This window comes from Gossypium arboreum, chromosome 5, assembly GCF_025698485.1.
Source record: "Gossypium arboreum isolate Shixiya-1 chromosome 5, ASM2569848v2, whole genome shotgun sequence".
Classification (NCBI taxonomy): Eukaryota; Viridiplantae; Streptophyta; class Magnoliopsida; order Malvales; family Malvaceae; genus Gossypium; species Gossypium arboreum.
Genome location: NC_069074.1, coordinates 73,136,912 through 73,156,072, shown reverse-complemented (window position 1 = coordinate 73,156,072; position 19,161 = coordinate 73,136,912).

The following is a 19,161-nucleotide window of genomic DNA, read 5'->3' as shown; positions in this document are numbered from 1 at the left end:
TGAATCAAATGAAATTTAGTTAAGTTTGACTTCGAATGTATAAACCTATTGATAAAAGTGTAAATTAAAACGAATACGTGATCTTGTGCATAGGCATTTATTTATCCTTATGAATGCTATTTCTTTTGTGTTTTTGTTTCAAATGAGTTCCTTACTTATAAACTTACTAAGCATCGAAACACTTACTCTGTTGCTTAAATTCTCAGATTATAGATTTTGTTCGTCACCATCGGACTCGGAGGTGTCAAAGTCAAGTCATCCACACTATCTAAGCCACTTTTGGTACTCTTCAGTTGAACTTGATAATGGCATGCATAGGGCTGACCCTTGTTGTTAATTAAGTATCTTTTGGTAATGTAATTCGTATAGCCATGCGAAAATGGCTTGTATATTTTGAGTATAACATTATGATCATTTTGTATATATGGTCTTATGATATGTTTATTAAGTGGTGTGGAAATGTTTGGTAATGATTAGCCATTGGAATGACCAATCATGGCCCGATTGGTGCTACGTATGTCGTGGCTAATTGTGATTATACTTGGAAATAATGTATGTCAAATTACTAGTTGATTCATGGAAAACTATGAAATAGGTAAAATTTACCTTAAAATAGATGCTGACAGCAGCAGTGATGTTAATTTGAAAAATCACTAAAAATAGTAGAAATGGAATTAAATAATGAATAAATTATGTAATCGAATCTTGATGAGTCTATTTTCATATGAAAGAAACGAAATGACCATATGAGCCGTATTTTATGAGATGTTTAAATTTTCGTGAAACAGGGCCAGAGCGATTTCTGGATCCCCTGTTCTGACTTTGGAAATTCACCATAAATTAACCAGAGATAATTAGAAGTCATGATTTATATGTACAGATTCCTTTTTGAGTCTAGTTTCATTAAAAAGAAATAGCATAAGTATTTAAGCCATGTACAGGGAGATATCTAAGTCGTAATGCATGAAGGTCAGAGTAGTCGAACCCTGAAACAGGGGAGACTTTAACTAATAAACTGTACTAATTGGCCTGACCAAAAATTCTAGAAAAAACTTAGTAAATATATATATGAGTCTAGTTTCATAAAAAAGTTACAGAATTGGATTTCGAGTTTTGGAACTCGAGATATGATTTTTAGAGTGACTGTGACGCAGTTAGCCAGCTCGTCTGGAAATTTTAAAAATGAATTGTATGAGCTGTTTAAGTAAGGAATTAAGTCCGTTAGCACCTCGTGTTCGACTTCGGCAATGGTCTCGGGTACGGGGTGTTACATTTAATTGGTATCAGAGCTATGGTTTAGTCGATTCTAGGACTACCGTAATACGTAGGGGAATAGCTATACATGCCATTATGTGTTTATCTGTTAGTGTGGTGATTTCTGACAGTTAAAAAAATGTGTTTATTTATAGTAATGGATCCTGATCCCAACCGAGTGGTAGCTGATGATGTTGAGAGTGTAGCGCCTGCTCTCGTACATGGGACGGCGCCGGTGGACTCTCAACCTATTGCTAGTAATCAGAATGATGACGCTAGGCAGGCTTTTTATAGCGTGATGAATGATTGGTTAAATCAGTATATTCGAACTAATACGGCTATCCCACAACCCCCACCCCCGACTAATACAAACCCTGCACCTATAATATCTCCTGGAGTTGACCCGTCGAAGTTGAACAAGCCCCCAGTTGATAGGATTTGGAAGCATGGGGCTACTGAGTTCAAGGCTACTGACAGTGATGATGCTGAGCAGGCTGAGTTTTGGCTTGATAATACCGTTCGTGTGTTCGATGAATTATCGTGCACACCTGATGAATGTTTAAAATGTGCTGTATCTCTGTTACGTGATTCTGCTACTATTGGTGGAATACTTTGGTTTCCGTCATGCCGAGAGAACGGGTTACTTGGGAATTCTTTCAAACCGAGTTCCGTAAGAAATATATCAGTCAAAGATTCATCGATCAGAAACGGAAAGAATTTCTTGAGCTTAAGCAGGGTTCTATGTCGCCATCGATTATGAGCGAAAGTTTGTCAGACTTAGTAGATACGCTCGGGAATGTGTTTCGTCCGAGGCTATCATGTGTAAACGCTTCGAGGACGGGTTGAACGAAGATATAAAACTGTATGTTGGCATTCTTGAAATTAGAGAATTTGTAGTACTTGTTGAACGAGCTTGCAAAGCCGAAGAGCTCAATAAGGAGAAAAGAAAAGCTGAAGTGGAAGCAAGAGAATTTCGTAAGAGGTCTTCGGGAAAGCCCTTTCAACAATTATCGAAGAAATTTAAAAGTGATCCAGGCCAATCTAAAGACACTTTGGGCTTTTCCAGACGAGATCGTGATCGACCCCCTATGAGTACGCGAGTCACTTCGGTTGCCAGTGTTGGAAATGATCGTCGGGACAGGACGGAGTGCCAGTATTGTGGTAAATGGAATTCGAGGAGTTGTAGATTCCATGACCGCTCCTGTTATAAGTGCGGATCAGCTGACCACTTTATCAAGGATTGCCCGAGACTGTCTGAACAGAATGTAAATCAGAGTGGGAAACTGGGTGCTACTACAGCACGAGGTAGGCCACCTAGGAATACGGGGAACGCTAGCAGCGGTCAGAGAGGGTCTAAAGATGTTATCACCAGATCTGAGGCTCGTGCTCCTGCTAGAGCTTATGCTATACGTGCACGCGAGGATGCTTCTTCACCGATGTTATTACCGTACTTTCACTCTCTTTGATACTAATGTAATTGCTTTGATTGACCTGGATCTACTCATTCTTATGTATGTGAGACTTTAGCATCCAGTAAGACTTTACCTGTTGAGTCTACTGAGTTTGTTATTAGAGTGTCGAATCCCTTGGGTCATTAAGAAATGCCCCTTAATAATCCGAGGCTCCTGTTTTCCGGCTGACTTGATACTTTTACCGTTTGATGAATTTGATGTTATTCTCGGTTTGGATTGGTTGACCGTACATGATGCAGTTGTGAATTGCAAAAGTAAGACTATTGATTTAAGGAGTGCAAATAATGAGATAATCAGAGTTGAGTCTACTGTTTTGAATGGATTGCCAACAATAATATCCTCGATGTTAGCTCAAAAATATGTGAGAAAGGGGTGTGAAGCATATCTTGCATACATACTTGATAATAAAGAATCAGAAAAGAAACTTGAATCGGTACCAGTGGTTTGTGAATATCCGGATGTTTTTCCCGAAGAATTACCGGGGTTACCACCTATTTGGGAGGTAGAGTTTGGCATCGAACTTGTACCTAGGACTACACTGATTTCGATAGCTCCGTATCGTATGGCACCAACGGAATTAAAGGAATTGAAAGCTCAGTTGCAAGAGTTGATGGATAGAGGTTTCGCTCGACCGAGTTTCTCACCTTGGGGTGCACCAGTATTGTTTGTGAAAAAGAAGGACGGAACCATGAGGTTGTGCATCGACATCGTCAGTTGAATAAAGTGACAATAAAGAATAAATATCCGTTACCACGTATTGATGATTTGTTTGATCAACTAAAGGGAGCCTCAGTGTTTTCAAAGATAGATTTGAGATCGGGTTATTATCAGTTGCGGGTTCGAAATTCAGTTATACCCAAAACTACTTTTAGAACGAGATACGGTCACTACGAGTTCTTAGTGATGCCGTTTGGGCTCACTAATGCCCCTGCGGTATTTATGGATTTGATGAATCGAATTTTCAGACCATATTTGGATCGTTTTGTAGCTGTTTATCGATGATATTTTGGTCTATTTGAGAAATGAAACCGATCATGCTGAACACCTGAGATTAGTGTTGCACATTTTACGGGATAAGCAGTATATGCTAAGTTCAGTAAATGTGAGTTCTGGTTGAGAGAAGTTAGCTTTTTGGGTCATGTGGTATCTGCATCGGTATTCGAGTTGATCCGAGCAAAATTTCAGCCATACTTAACTGAAGCCTCCAGAAATATTAATGAGGTTCGAGCTTTTGGGACTTGCCGGTTACTTACGCATAGCTTTGTAAAGGGTTTCTCGATGATAGCCACACCAATGACGAAACTACTTGAAAAGATGTTAAGTTTGAATGGATGAAAAATGTCGAAAAGTTTCGATCAACTAAAACTTATTTGATCAAGCTCCAAGATTAGTGCAAATTTAATCGTGCAAAGAGTTTGTCATTTACAAGTGATGCATCCTTACTTGGGTTGGGTTGTGTATTGATGCAACAAGGTCGAGTTGTAGCTTATGCATCGAGACAATTGAAGCCACATGAGAAAAATTATCCAACCCATGATCTCGAACTAGCTGCCATCGTATTCGCTTTGAAAATATGGCGACATTACTTATTTGGTGAGAGGTGCCATGTATTTTCGGATCACAAAAGTCTCAAATATTTGATGACTCAAAGAGATTTGAATCTGCGACAAAGACATTGGCTTGAGTTTTTAAAAGATTATGAGCTTGTCATTGACTATCACCTAGGAAAGGCTAATGTGGTTGCGGATGCTTTAAGTCGTAAATCACTGTTTGCTTTACGAGCGATGAATGTACACTTGTCCATTCTATCCGATAATGTGTTAGTAGAAGAATTAAAGGCCAAACCATTGTTGATTCATCAAATTCGTGAAGCTCAGAAAGTCGATGATGAATTGGTTGCAAAATGGGCTGAATGTGTTTCGAATATGGAATCAGAGTTTCAAATTGATGATGACGATTGTTTGCGGTTCAGAAGTCATTTGTGTGTTCCAAGAAATTCAGAACTTATCTCGATGATTCTGAACGAAGCTCATTGTAACCGAATGTCAGTTCACCCGGGGAGTACGAAAATGTACAACGATCTGAGACATCAGTTTTGGTGGCATGGTATGAAACGAGACATATCCGATTTTGTTTCGAAGTGTTTAATATGTCAACAAGCGGAACATCAAGTGCCTATAGGTTTACTTCAGCCGATCATGATACCTGAATGGAAATGGGATCGAGTCACGATGGATTTTGTATCTGGGTTGCCATTGTCGGCAAGTAAGAAAGATGCGATTTGGGTTGTTGTTGATAGACTGACTAAGTCGACTCATTTTATTCCCATACGTACGGATTATTCACTGGATAAACTAGCTGAATTGTATGTTTCTCAGATTGTAAGATTACACGGGGTACCTATTTCTATTGTGTCGGATAGAGATCCGAGGTTCACCTCGCGATTTTGGAAGAAATTGCAAGAAGCTTTGGGTACCAAGTTGCATTTTAGCACCGCTTTTCATCCCCAGACTGATGGTCAATCCGAGCGGATAATTCAGATACTCGAGGATATGTTGAGATGTTGCATCCTTGAGTTTAGTGGTTCATGGGAGTGGTATTTACCTTTGATTGAATTCCCTTACAACAATAGTTTTCAGTCAAGCATTAAGATGGCACCTTACGAGGCTTTGTATGGTCGTAAATGCCGTACACCGTTGTTTTGGACCGAGCTTAGTGAAAATAAAATCTTTGGGGTTGATTTGATTAAAGATGCTGAGCAGAAAGTAAAAGTAATCCATGAAAGTCTGAAAGCAGCTTCAGATCGTCAGAAGTCGTATGCAGATTTAAAGTGAAAAGACATTGGATATCAGGTCGGAGACAAAGTGTTTCTTAAAGTTTCACCTAGGAAAAAAGTGCTCAGATTTGGCCGTAAAGGCAAATTGAGTCCGAGATTCATCGGGCCGTATGAGATATCCGAACGAATTGGGCCAGTCGCTTACAGATTGATTTTACCCCCTGAACTTGAAAAGATTCACAATGTTTTTGATGTCTTGATGCTTCGACGTTATAGATCTGATCCTTCGCACATAATTAGTCCATCAGAGGTTGAAATTAAATCTGACTTGAGTTATGAAGAAGAACCGATTCGTATCCTCGCTCGTGAGGTGAAAGAGTTGCGAAACAAAAGGGTTCTGTTACTAAAGGTGTTATGGCTCAAATACGGGATCGAAGAAGCTACTTGGGAAACCGAGAACACTATTAAAGAACGATACCCAAATCTATTTACCGGTAAGATTTTCGGGGACGAAAATTTCTTAAGTGGGGGAGAATTGTGACAGCCCTAAATTGACCCTAGTCGGAAAGTGGTTTCGAGACCATGAAACCGAGTCATAAAAATAATTAACAGTCATATTTGATGCTTATTATATATAAATATGCATGTGTAAAAAATATTCATGCTTAAATTTTGTATATAGTATGTGAAATTTATTAAATAGGACTTGTATGAGAAAAATTAGAAATGTGCTAGGAAAATGCTAAAAAGGCCTATCAATATATGTTGGAAAGTGCTTGTACTTGCATGTCAAATTAGCCAAACTATAGGTAGTGGCCGGCCATGCTACAAATTATATAATAAAATATGAATTTTCTATTAACTTTAATTAGCTAAATGGCATAATATCATGAATTAATGAAAAGAAAATATAGAAAGTGGGTGAAAACAACAAAATGTTCACCTTGTTCATTCCAAAAGGCCAAAAGTGAAGGGGAGTTGGGAGGAAAGGAGCCATTCGGCCATTTCAAGTCTTCATTAAGGTATGAAATTCATGTTTATTCTTGAAATTTTAGATAAAATTGAACTAGTTACCAAGTTCTTTAGGTAACCCATGTTAGGAATTTTGATTTTGGGAAGACTAGAACTTTTGGCCATAGTAGCTATTAAGGATTTAGGTTTTTGTTTCATGTTAAATTGGATGAATCTTGGTGTATGGGTGTTTGAACTAAACTAATGATCAAATAGGTGCATAGATACAAAGTGGGAAGAATCGGCTACTAAGTTTGATACTATTGCCGAATATGAAAATGTTATGCTTGAGTAATGCATGTGGTTAGAGTTAGTAAAATGAAAAGAATGCTTAGAGGTGTTAAATTAAAAGCTGCTAAAATTTTCATTGTTTTAGCCGAATATGTGTTTGTTCAAAGAAGGAATTATTGAAGAATGTATATGAACTTGGCAAGTGAATTCGGCTTAGTACATAAATGATGTGAAAATTTTGGAATTTATTTTTGATTATGTGTATGTATGACCAAGTATAATCGGCCACATGAGTAAAATGAGTTTGATATGTGATTGCCGAATGTGACTAACAAGTAAACATTATTGGTAAAAATATTGAATACTTCTACTTGTATTCATTAAGCTCAAGAGCAAGGGGGATCAAAGTTAGATCGGGGAAAGGAGAAAGCAATAGAGTAATCAATCCACAACCGTTTCAATATACCGAGGTAAGTTTTAAGTAGGCTCTTCTAGTATACATAATTAAAGATGCCTATAAGAATATGGTAAATGAATCGAAATTTTGGTTGGCACTTGAATAAAATTGTTCATTAATTAATGTGGGTATGCGATTCATAGTGAGGATCATTTGGAGTTAAGCTGTAATGGTGTTATGAACATGTGAATTTGAGTATAACTTTGGAGTTGAAATGTGAATGATGATATGTATATTGATAGAACCTATCCGGACTAAAGGTCCGCAGACTATGAGCTGGAAAAAAATATAACTGGGTTAAGTCCCGAAGGCATTCGTGCGGGTTACTATAACCGGGTTAAGTCCCGAAGGCATTCTTGCGGGTTATTATAACCGGGTTAAGTCCCAAAGGCATTCGTGCGGGTTATTATAACCGGGTTAAGTCCCGAAGGCATTTGTGCTGGTTGTTACATCCGAGCCAAATTCCGAAGGTATTTATGTTTGGAAAGGTGCGACTCTGTCGTAATAATTCCGATTAATGTGCTCATAATACCTAATATGACCATGTATGGATCGTATATACATTGGAAAAATTTGGTACATTAAGGTCGGTTGTGATTACATAATCGAATAATGCTCTTCCGCCATTTCTTAGGATTATATGAAGTCTATAGCTCACTTGAGCTACATGAAATTGAATCAAATGAAATTTAGTTAAGTTTGACTTCGAATGTATAAACCTATTGATAAAAGTGTAAATTAAAACGAATACGTGATCTTGTGCATAGGCATTTATTTATCGTTATGAATGCTATTTCTTTTGTGTTTTGTTTCAAATGAGTTCCTTACTTATAAACTTACTAAGCATCAAACGCTTACTCTGTTGCTTAAATTCTCTCATTATAGATTTTGTTCGTCACCATCGGACTCGGAGGTGTCAAAGTCGAAGTCATCCACACTATCTAAGCCACTTTTTGGTACTCTTCAGTTGAACTTGATAATGGCATGTATAGCGCTGACCCTTGTTGTTAATTAAGTATCTTTTGGTAATGTATATTCGTATAGCCATGCGAAAATGGCTTGTATATTTTGAGTATAACATTATGATCATTTTGTATATATGGTCTTATGATATGGTTATTAAGTGGTGTGGAAATGTTTGGTAATGATTAGCCATTGGAATGGCCAATCATGGCCCGATTGGTGCTACGTATGTCATGGCTAATCGTGATTATACTTGGAAATAATGTATGTCAAATTACTAGTTGATTCATGGAAAACTATGAAATAGGTAAAATTTACCTTAAAATAGATGTTGACAGCAGCAGTGATGCGAATTTGAAAAATCACTAAAAATAGTAGAAATGGAATTAAATGATGAATAAATTATGTAATCGAATATTGATGAGTATATTTTCATATGAAAGAAACAAAAAGACCATATGAGCCGTATTTTATGAGATGTTTAAGTTTTCGTGAAACAGGGCCAGAGCAATTTCTAGATCCCCTGTTCTGACTTTGGAAATTCACTATAAATTAACCAGAGATAATTAGAAGTCATTCTTTATATGTACAGATTCTTTTTGAGTCTAGTTTCATTAGAAACAAATGGCATAAGTATTGAAGACCTGTACAGGGAGATATCTAAGTCGTAATGCATGAAGGTCAGAGTAGTCGAACCCTGAAACAGGGGAGACTTTAACTAATAAAATGTACTAATTGGCTCTATCAAAAATTATATAAAAAAATTAGTAAATATATGTATGAGTATAGTTTTAGGAAAAATTTACAGAATTGGATTTCGAGTTTTGGAACTCAAGATATGATTTTTAGAGTGACTGTGACGCAGTTAGCCAGCTCGTCTAGAAATTTTAAAAATGAATTGTATGAGCTGTTTAAGTAAGGAATTAAGTCCGTTAGCACCTCGTGTTCGACTCCGGCAACGGTATCGGGTATGGGGTGTTACAGGTACTCACATACTATAGGTGCAGATTCAATCTTCAACTCTGTCTCCTTAGTGTTCAATACAAATGCAAGGTAGGCTTCATACCCTTTTCTCATATATCTCTAAGCAACCATTGCCATGATTACAACTGGCGGTGTACCTAATTCTCTTGAATCAACCCGTAAAATCTCACTATTCGGGTATTTCAATTTAATATACTTACTACCACAATTTACAATTACATCATGCAGGGCTAACCAATCCATGCCAAGTATTACATCAAATTCATCAAATGGTAACAACATAAGATTAGCCGAAAAACAATGACCCTGAATCGTCAAAGGACAACTCTTACAGGCTTTATCAACCATGACTAATCTATCTAGTGGGTTCGACACTTTAACAATAAATTCCATAGGCTCAATGGGTATGTTCATTCTAGATACCAAGCTCATGCAAATATATGAATGCATTGACCCAGGATCAATTAAGGCAATAACACATGTATCGAAAAGAGAAAAAGTACCCGTGATGACATCAGGAGTAGAGGCTTCTTCTCAGGCGCGTATCGCATACGTTCTTACCGAAGCTCAAGCCTCTAGTTTTATAGTGTTTTTAGCCACAAATCGACTACCACTGGCACTTTCAAGATATCTCGGAGGTCTACCTCGTGAAATAGGAGTACTCAACTTCGGGGCTACTTCCACTTCTTTCTCGATTCACTCTGGGCAGTCCCTGAGAAAGTGGTCAAGAGATCCACATCTGAAACATGCACTGCTCTTCACTCGGCACTCTCCAAAGTGAAATTTTTTGCAACTCTTACACTTCGGCTTTTGATCATCTACACTCCCCACACTAGTTACCATCGGGGAGGAAGACTTTTGGCTTCATCGTTTAGAGTTCTCGCTCTACCCGAATATCCTACTGATGAAATGGAGCGTTCATGCTGGCTCATTGATTTCTTTGTGGGAAACGAGAGTGTTCTACCATTGGACCTCTTACTTGCGACTCGGGTCTCTCTCTTTGCTTGCTTTCTTTTAGTGTTAAGCTCCTCGGCCTTCTTGGCCCTATCAGCCAATGCGACAAACTCCCGTATTTCCAGGATCCCAATCAATAACTTAATTTCCTCATTCAAACCTTCCTCGAAGCGTTTAACATTTTTTACTCAGTTTGGACCCATTCAGTTGTGTACTGACTTAGCCTCATGAACTCTCGTTCATATTCTACTATAGTCTTGTTCCCTTGTTTGAGTTCCAGGAACTCCTTTCGCTTCGAGTCTAGAAATCATTGGCTAATGTATTTCTTCCTAAACTCTACTTGGAAGAAACCCCAAGTGTTATTTTCCTTTAGCAATACCGAGGATACAGTCTTCTATCAATGGTATGCAGTATACTTTAGAAGGGACACGGCACACTTCAAACACTCCTCAGGTGTGCATGACAAATCATCTAACACCCGTGTAGTATTCTCGAGCCAAAACTCAACTTTTTCAGCATTATCATTAACTTTAGCTCTGAATTCCTCAGCCCCATCCTTTCTAAGCTTATCAACAGCGGCCTTACCAATTCTTATCGGTGCCATACCTCGTGGCACATCCTCATCAGGATGGTTAGGGGGCGGGGAAGGTCTTGGTTTGTTGGGGCAATTCCTCAGGTAATCCCCGAACCATTCGTCCATCATATCAAAGAAGGTAGCTCGGGCCTTTTCCTAGCCTTCAGACATAAGCTTTCTACTACTAGTAGATACAACTCATTGTATAGAAGCTGGAGCATGGCTCTCGACTCCCTCGGACTCATCTTGTGCTTGATTGGAAGACATTTACTATATTCAAAACAATTTAACAATTAGGAGACGTCACACTATCAATGTTCAAATAATGGCATGTATAGAAAACCTCAATACTCTCTATACGGTAGTCCTAGAACCGACTAAACCATACCTCTGATACCACTAAATGTAACACCCCTCACCCATATCTGACGCCAGGATAGGTTTTGAGGTGTTACCAGGATTTCACGTTCTTAAACATATTAAATCAAATCACTAAGTTGCACTTTAATTTAAAACTTTTCAAAAATGTATATCATTTCCCTTAAGCAGGTCTTCGAGACCTAAAACATGGCTAGAGGTGGTGTGGGACAAAACCAAAAACGTTTGATAAACCTTGGGCACCTTGGAAAAAATTCTTTTAACTTGAAGTGTCACACGCCCATGTGACTTGGGACACGCCCGTGCAATCACCCCGTGTCCCAGACTTGAGTATTCTGTTAAATTCACATGACCAAGACACACGCCTGTGTATCTAGCCCGTGTTCATTTAACAAACTTACCATTTTAGATGCAGGAGACACACGACCATGCCCCACGCCCATAGGTATGGCCCGTGTATTACACACGACCTAGACACACGACCGTGTGCCCAACCGTGTGGACCTTAATAGGCTATTTTCCAAGCCTTTGGTCACCCCTTTTGATCACTTATACATAATGATTATTAAATACAAATTAAAACATGATTATACTTTTATAAAAGGTCTTTGCAAAAACTTATTGCATGGAAACCTCATATCATTGGTTTCGTACATGCTAGGTTATTTCCCATCTTGTATTTATGTGTTGTCATACCACTTTAACACATTCAAGATTGGCTCGTTCTTATGACTCATTGCCAATTGGAATTCAACCATCACACATGATTATAAACTTGCATGGAAATTTTGTAGGTCATAGCCTACTTCAAAATAAGCCAATCTCCATGGCCGTATACAAAAAGATAGAATTATCTTTACATGCCTTTACTTGGCAAATCAAATGACACATATAACAAAATACTCAAAAAACCTATACATGCCATTGTACAATTTAGAAATGTATTTATACCAAAACTAGTCTATTTGTTAGTGTGCTGACTCTCCAACCGTTTTCCAATCTTTACGAATCCTCGAGTTCTGTGAGAGACAGGGAAAAGAGGGGTAAGCATTTTCATGCTTAGTAAGCTCAAATAACCGGAAGGTAAACTTACCAAGTAATTTGTAACACCCCAAACCCGGCCCAAACGTTATGGCCGGATTCGACGTGTCACATTGAAATTTAAAAATCCATGTTTCATTTTAGTGTTTTATAAACTGACTTTTGTTGAGCTAACAAAGTGAATGGAAGCTATGCACCAAGTAGGTATCCGAAACAGAGGAGGTGAGCCTAGAAAGCTGCTTAAGTACCAAGCTCTTGATTGGATCCAATCTTAGACATGCCCACAACCATTGCCACACTTTGGTGCTATGTTAGGTTTTGAGAAAAACGAGTTGGAATTCATTTAAGTAGATATTTTTGATAAACCGATTAATTGTATCGTTACGTTATTTTGAAAACAATTATCATTTTGGAAACGGACCCTAGGTCTAACACATATTGTTATCAAAAAAATATAGGGTATAAGATAAAATAATCCCAGAAAAATAATTAAAATGGCCGTATTACAACCCAAAACCAAATAATAATATTAATAAGATAAAACTTATAAAGAAATAAATCGGCTACTTATTGCAATTAAAAGAAAGCGAAAATGAGTGTGGCTATCTCTCGAGTCCCTCAGCACTCCAAACCATCTAAGCTTAGGGATTACCTCAAGACAAGTAGAAACGGGTGAGTTTACGAAAACTCGAGTGTAACCCCAATAGCAAACAAACAATAAATAACACAGTATCAAGACAATCGGGCCAAAGCCCTATTTAGTCTTGACATATCTTGGGTCAAGCCTTTCCATAAATCATATCATTTGGGGTCAAGCCTTTTCATAAATCATATCATTGGGCAAGCCTTTTCATAAATCATATCATCGGGCAAGCCTTTTATCAGAAGCGGTATGGCCCTTAGGCCCATTTCAATATCACATGTAATGTCAATGGATGTATGCAAGCCCATTTCAATATCACATGTAATGTCAATGAATGTATGCAAGCCCATTTGGGAGACTACTCGACCTACCATCTGCTACTCTCCACCCGTACCAACCAAGCTCTCCATGTGGGAATAACTCAACCCACCCAACCAAACTCTCCACCGGCAAGATAGTCGCTTTATCATATAACCGGAGGCCTAGCCTCTTTTAATAACTAGGGCAAAGCCCTTTTCGATAAACCGGGGCAAAGCCCTTTTGAATGGCCAGGCGAGCCCTTTAGCACTTCCTCCATCAATATAACCCATATCCCATGCAATATGTCATGTATGCGAATGTCATGCCCATATTTGAATCAAACAATCACAGTCAAGTCATTCATATCACCAAGATATATTCACAATCAAACCCACAACCACACAAATTAAGTCACCACTTGCCCACAAGGGCAAAACAGTCATTTTTCATATTATAAGGGTATTTTCGTAATTTTACCAAAAATCAGGGTTTTCCATGTTCATTACAATTGTCAATATTTCTGAGTGTTTAAACAATGATCTTTAACCCACTTATCAAATTCGGGCTTTTGGGCCCAAAACCCCTAATGGGCCCTACGAATGTTGATTTAGCCCACTAAGCATGCTTAACCCAAATTTTACAACAATACTAACCGTGTTAACATGCAACTTTTCCAAATTCCATTTTCTATCAATTTTACCCAAATGGGCCCAAAAGACCATTTGGCCCAATACTTGCCCATTGAGGCGCAACTTACCATCGTGCACAAAATTGAGTTCTTACCCATTCCATCGATCCAAACAGCGATCTTATCGTATTTATCGCATCTATACCCACACGCAACATTACAAGTTCCCAAAATGCCGGTATTTTAGCATTTCGTCTTCTCAGCATATATTAATCTAAGCTACTACGAGGATTAGTACACACCTGTTATGGGTTGAAGTTGAAACGTTTCCATAATCAATCACCTACGATAACCACCACCTGTCACTCAAACTTAACTAATCCAATATCAATATATGTAAATCCTAAGCACATCACCATACGGAACATGAGGGCATATTCGTCATTTTACCATACAAGGGTATTACGGTCACTTTACCCTACAGGGGCTTTACGGTCTTTTTACCTATTAGGGGTATTTTAGTCATTTCATCCTACAAGGATGTTTTGGTAAATCTACAAACCAAGGGTATTTCAGTAATTTTGTAAACCAATGGTATTTCTATAATTTTTAGAAAGTCAAGGGTATTTCTGTAATTTTGTAAATCAAGGGTATTTTGGTAATTTTACAAATTGAGGGTATTTCGGTAATTTCACAAACCAGTTGTATTTCAGTAATTTTACAAACTAGGGGTAATTTTGGTAATTTTACAAACTAGTGGTATTTTGGTAATTCTATCCTACAGGGGTATTTCAGTAATTTCACAATCGAGGGTAAAATGGTAATTTTGTAAACTGAGGGTAAAATGGTAATTTTGTAAATCGAGGGTAAAACAATAATTCTATAAATCGATGGTGAAACGGTAATTCTATAAATCAAGGGTAAAATGGTAATTTTACAAATCGAGGGTAAAATGGTAATTCTATAAATCGAGGGTAAAACAGTAATTTTGTAAATCGAGGGTGAAACGGTAATTCTATAAATCAAGGGTAAAATGGTAATTCTACAAATCGAGGGCATTTCAGTAATTTGGTAAACTAAAGTATTCTAAACAGGGATAACAATACGAATGGGCCTAAAGCCTATTCTCGGCCCAAATGGGCCCACACGCTCGTGTGGCCCTTTTAGCCCAAATCTAGCCACAAATATGAGATTCACCTAGCCTAGTCCAATATTTACTACACAATCAAACAACTTATCCAATTGGGCCCGTAGGCCCATTAGGCCCACATGACCCCTTCGCCTATCGCGCCCAAGTAGCCATCCTCTGCCTAGAGTGGCGAGAAAATACACACGATAGGAGATCGGAGTTAATCCACGCTTCGAGCACTTTTAGCCGACGCCCAACCCAAACGAGCACGCCATACAGCGAAAGGGATCAGCCAAGAAAAGGTACCTTTACTCTCCTCATGGTTCCCTCTATTTAAAGCCAGCTTCACAACCACTCTTATGTTAGCTTCCCAATGTGGGATCCCTCCAACATCAGAGTTTAAATTCAACACCAACTCTTGCCGCCCCCTATTAGCAAAATAAATGCTCATTGCTTGCCATGGGATTCGAACCCATGCCTCCTCTCAGATGCTCCACACGCTACTTGCCACTAAGCCACAAGGCTTTTTGTGTCATATTTTATCCCCAATTAATTATAAGGTCTAAAGGCCAAAGTCCAGATTCCCTTAAAAAAAACCAAAATAAATTGCAAGAGCCAAGGCTTGAACCCAGGCTCCCATACAACCTTAATGACGCCACAACCACTAGACTACAAGCTTCCTTGTGTCATTTATTTAACACAATAATTTAAAAACCCTCATCCAAGCATCCAGGTTTTTTTTTCACTTAATACCAAAATTTTTGCTAAAGCCCAAGTTTGAACCCAAGATTTCTCCAACACTTTTCAGAGCCATTAACCACCAAAGCAGACATTTAATTGTGTTATTTCATTACACAATTAAATACCTATATACAACCTTCTTACGGACCCACACTCAAGGCCTAATACTTCTAGGCCCAAATTCAGGGTGTTACATAATTAGCATGCAATCAAATTGGGTAATAAATTCGATGAGCATAGGATGGCTTCCCTATCGCATACACTCAATCAATGAGTTAGTCACATAACAATGCACTATGAATGTTATCTTTGATGAGCTCATCATTCAGTATCTCATTTTGCGCATATATCTCATGATAATCCCCTTGAGTTTCTAGGAAATCTCGATGGAGTATCCATTACCCGTCAATTCATACAAATGATCATTTCAGATATACACTCCCACGAGCCTCATATTTTACGGCGGGATTACCAGTCCAGGCTAAATCCCGTATTGCACCAAACACTCTTAATGAGCTCGGATCTGAATTACTAGTCCAGGCTAAATTCAGACCCTTATCAGATTACCCGTCCGGGCTAAATCCATAATGCACACATATTCTTCGGGAGGCTCGACCATTCAAAGGAACACCTGTCCGGGCTAGATCCTTTCTATATTTGAGATCATGGATTACCCATCCGGGATAAATCCTTACTGCAACACATGCAGGATCTCAATTCACATGTCACTTATGGTTTATCCATCGAATTCCCTTTTTAACCTCAACCGGGACATTTGTCAACATGTTATTAATAAGGATGCATTTCATGTTATCAATAAATGTAACTATCATACATTTATAAATCATTCAATTATGTATATTATAAGTTTACTTTAAGTCATTTGAACTTACCTGGTAATTGTTTCGGTTCTGTGTTTCTGTTATTCTGAAACCTTTCGTTTTCCTCGATCGAGCTCCGGAATTTGTTCCTCGAGGTCTATAACAACAAAATTAAATCATTAACACTTCACATTATACATTTCAAGCCTAAATTCCACCCTCGGTCCAAATGATTGTTTTGCCTCTAACCTTTCATATTTTTACGATTTAGTCCCTAGACTCGTATAATGAAACACATGTAATTTCTATCTTGCCCAAGCCTAGCCGAACATTTTTCTCTCTTATGGCAGCTCACATTTTCCATTATTTTCACATTTCTACCACACGTTTTACAACTTTTGCAAAGAGGTCCCTTTAAGGGTTTTACATGAAAATCACTATTCCTCCATAAAACATCAAAATACAAGTAACTCATGCACGGGTAAATTTTTAAGCATGAACCCTAGCATGAATTATGGGTAGAAATGGAGAGAGCAAGCTACCGGGATCTTAAAAATACAAAGAGTATTAAAAATAGGGCTTGGGAGCACTTGCTATTAAGCTTGAAATGTGGAAAACCCTAGCTTATGGAGCTCTAGGAATTTCAGCAGCTATGGGGAAGAAGATGGTTGATTTGGGCTTTCTTTTTCCCATTTTATTTCATTAAAATGCCAAATAACCAAAATGCCCTTAAGCCATTTCTTTAAAATTTCATCCATGTAAGCCCATTTTTGTCCAAAAACTTAGAAATTGGGAAAATTCTCTCCAAGACCTTTTAAATTATAATCTAAAGCAATTTCATACAAAATGCTTCTAGAATCCAAGTTTTGCAAGTTATTCAACTTAGTCCCTAATTTCCAATTGGACACCTTACTCATAGAATTCGTTCATGAAACTTTAACACATGCATATTCTAATATTCTAAGCCTCGTATAATCATAAAATGAATATTTTGATGTCAAATTTATGGTCCCGAAACCACTATTCTTCCTAGGCCCTATTTTGGGGTGTTACACTTATATGTCAAATAGATCATTTAGAGGAGTTAGTAGATAAGGATGATTATTCATCATGTAACACCCCTAACCTGTATCTGTCACTAGACAAGGGCTAAGAGGCATTATCGGACATTTCAAAACATTTATAATCATTACATAACTTTAATCATACATCATCATATCATAGTAATTCATATACATATAGTCCCTTTAGAAGTCTATGAAACCTTAAACATGCTTTAGGAAGGGGTCGGGACTAAACCGAGCATATACAATACTTTTCAGAAACTTGATAAATTTTCAAAGTTACAGAGGTCACACGCCCGTATGAACAGGCTGTGTGTCTTACACGACATTAGACACACTCGTGTGTCTAAGCCGTGTCAAATCAGGGCATACATACTGACTCATTCACACGGCCACAAGACACGCCCCTGTGGCTTGGCTGTGGTAGAAACTGACTTGGGTCACACGGCTGACTATACGCCGTGTATCTAGGCCGTTCTCGAGACTGACTTTAAAATGTAGGACTACCCTAGGGGACACACGCCCGTGTGGACAAAAATAGGCTATTTGCAAAGCCAATTTGCCACCCTCAATGGTCATTCCTACAAGTCCAAAATCAAAGTAAAATGCACCATAATTTTAACCAATTTCAATCACAAAACACACAGCCTTAATGTCATATAATCACCAACCAATTTCATCCTTATCAACAAAACCAAAACATACCAAAATCACATACCAAACTCATTCATTTTCATATCTAAATCATACCATTTTCATAACTAATTCAAATAACTAACTTACCAAATTGACCATTTCTCACTAGGCCATTTATATCCATCAAAACATACAATTTCTTCACACAACTTATATACCAAAATTCATTCATAGTCTCATCCATAACCAAGCCATATCACATGGCTAGATATATATACATCTCAAAACAAACCATAATAGTCCTAGCCTATACATGCCATACTTTGATATATACATTTTCAAAAGGTTCCAAAATAGAGTTTGATAGTGTGGTGATAATCCTCGATGATCGCCGAGCTTCCAGTAGCTTCGATATTTATAACACAATGCAAACACACACAAAGTAAGCTTTCAAAAGCTTAGTAAGCCATATACAAATCAACTTATCATTTTAAGCATATAAGCATCACGAAATACATATACTCCATTGCCAAACACTATGGCAAACCACATAGTTCATATACATTACACATACCATTCAGTAAAAATAGACATCATACATCTTTGAAATGTAGCAGCTGCATTACATAAACCAAATGGCATGCATCTAAATGCGGATGTATCGTACGGGCAGGTGAATGTTATCTTGTGCTGATCTTCTGGTACTACTGTAATTTGATTATACCCTGAGTATCCATCTATGAAAATAGTAATAGTCTCAACCCACAAGTCTATCCAGCATCTGATCCAAAAATGGAAAAGGAACGTGATCTTTCCTAGTCACCTTGTTCATCTTCAGGTAATCGATACAAATTCTCCATCCCATAACTGTTCTAGTCAATATCAAGTCATTATTCTAGTTTTCGATGACGGTAATACCTCCTTTCTTTGGTACGCACTGGACTGGACTTACCTATGAATTGTCTGAGATAGGGTAGATTGTACCCACATCTAACCACTTGATGATTTCTTTCTTTACTACGTCCTTCATGATGGGGTTCAGTCTTCATTGTCCATCAACCGTCCCTTTCTCGCCATCTTCTAGTATGATCTTGTGCATGCATA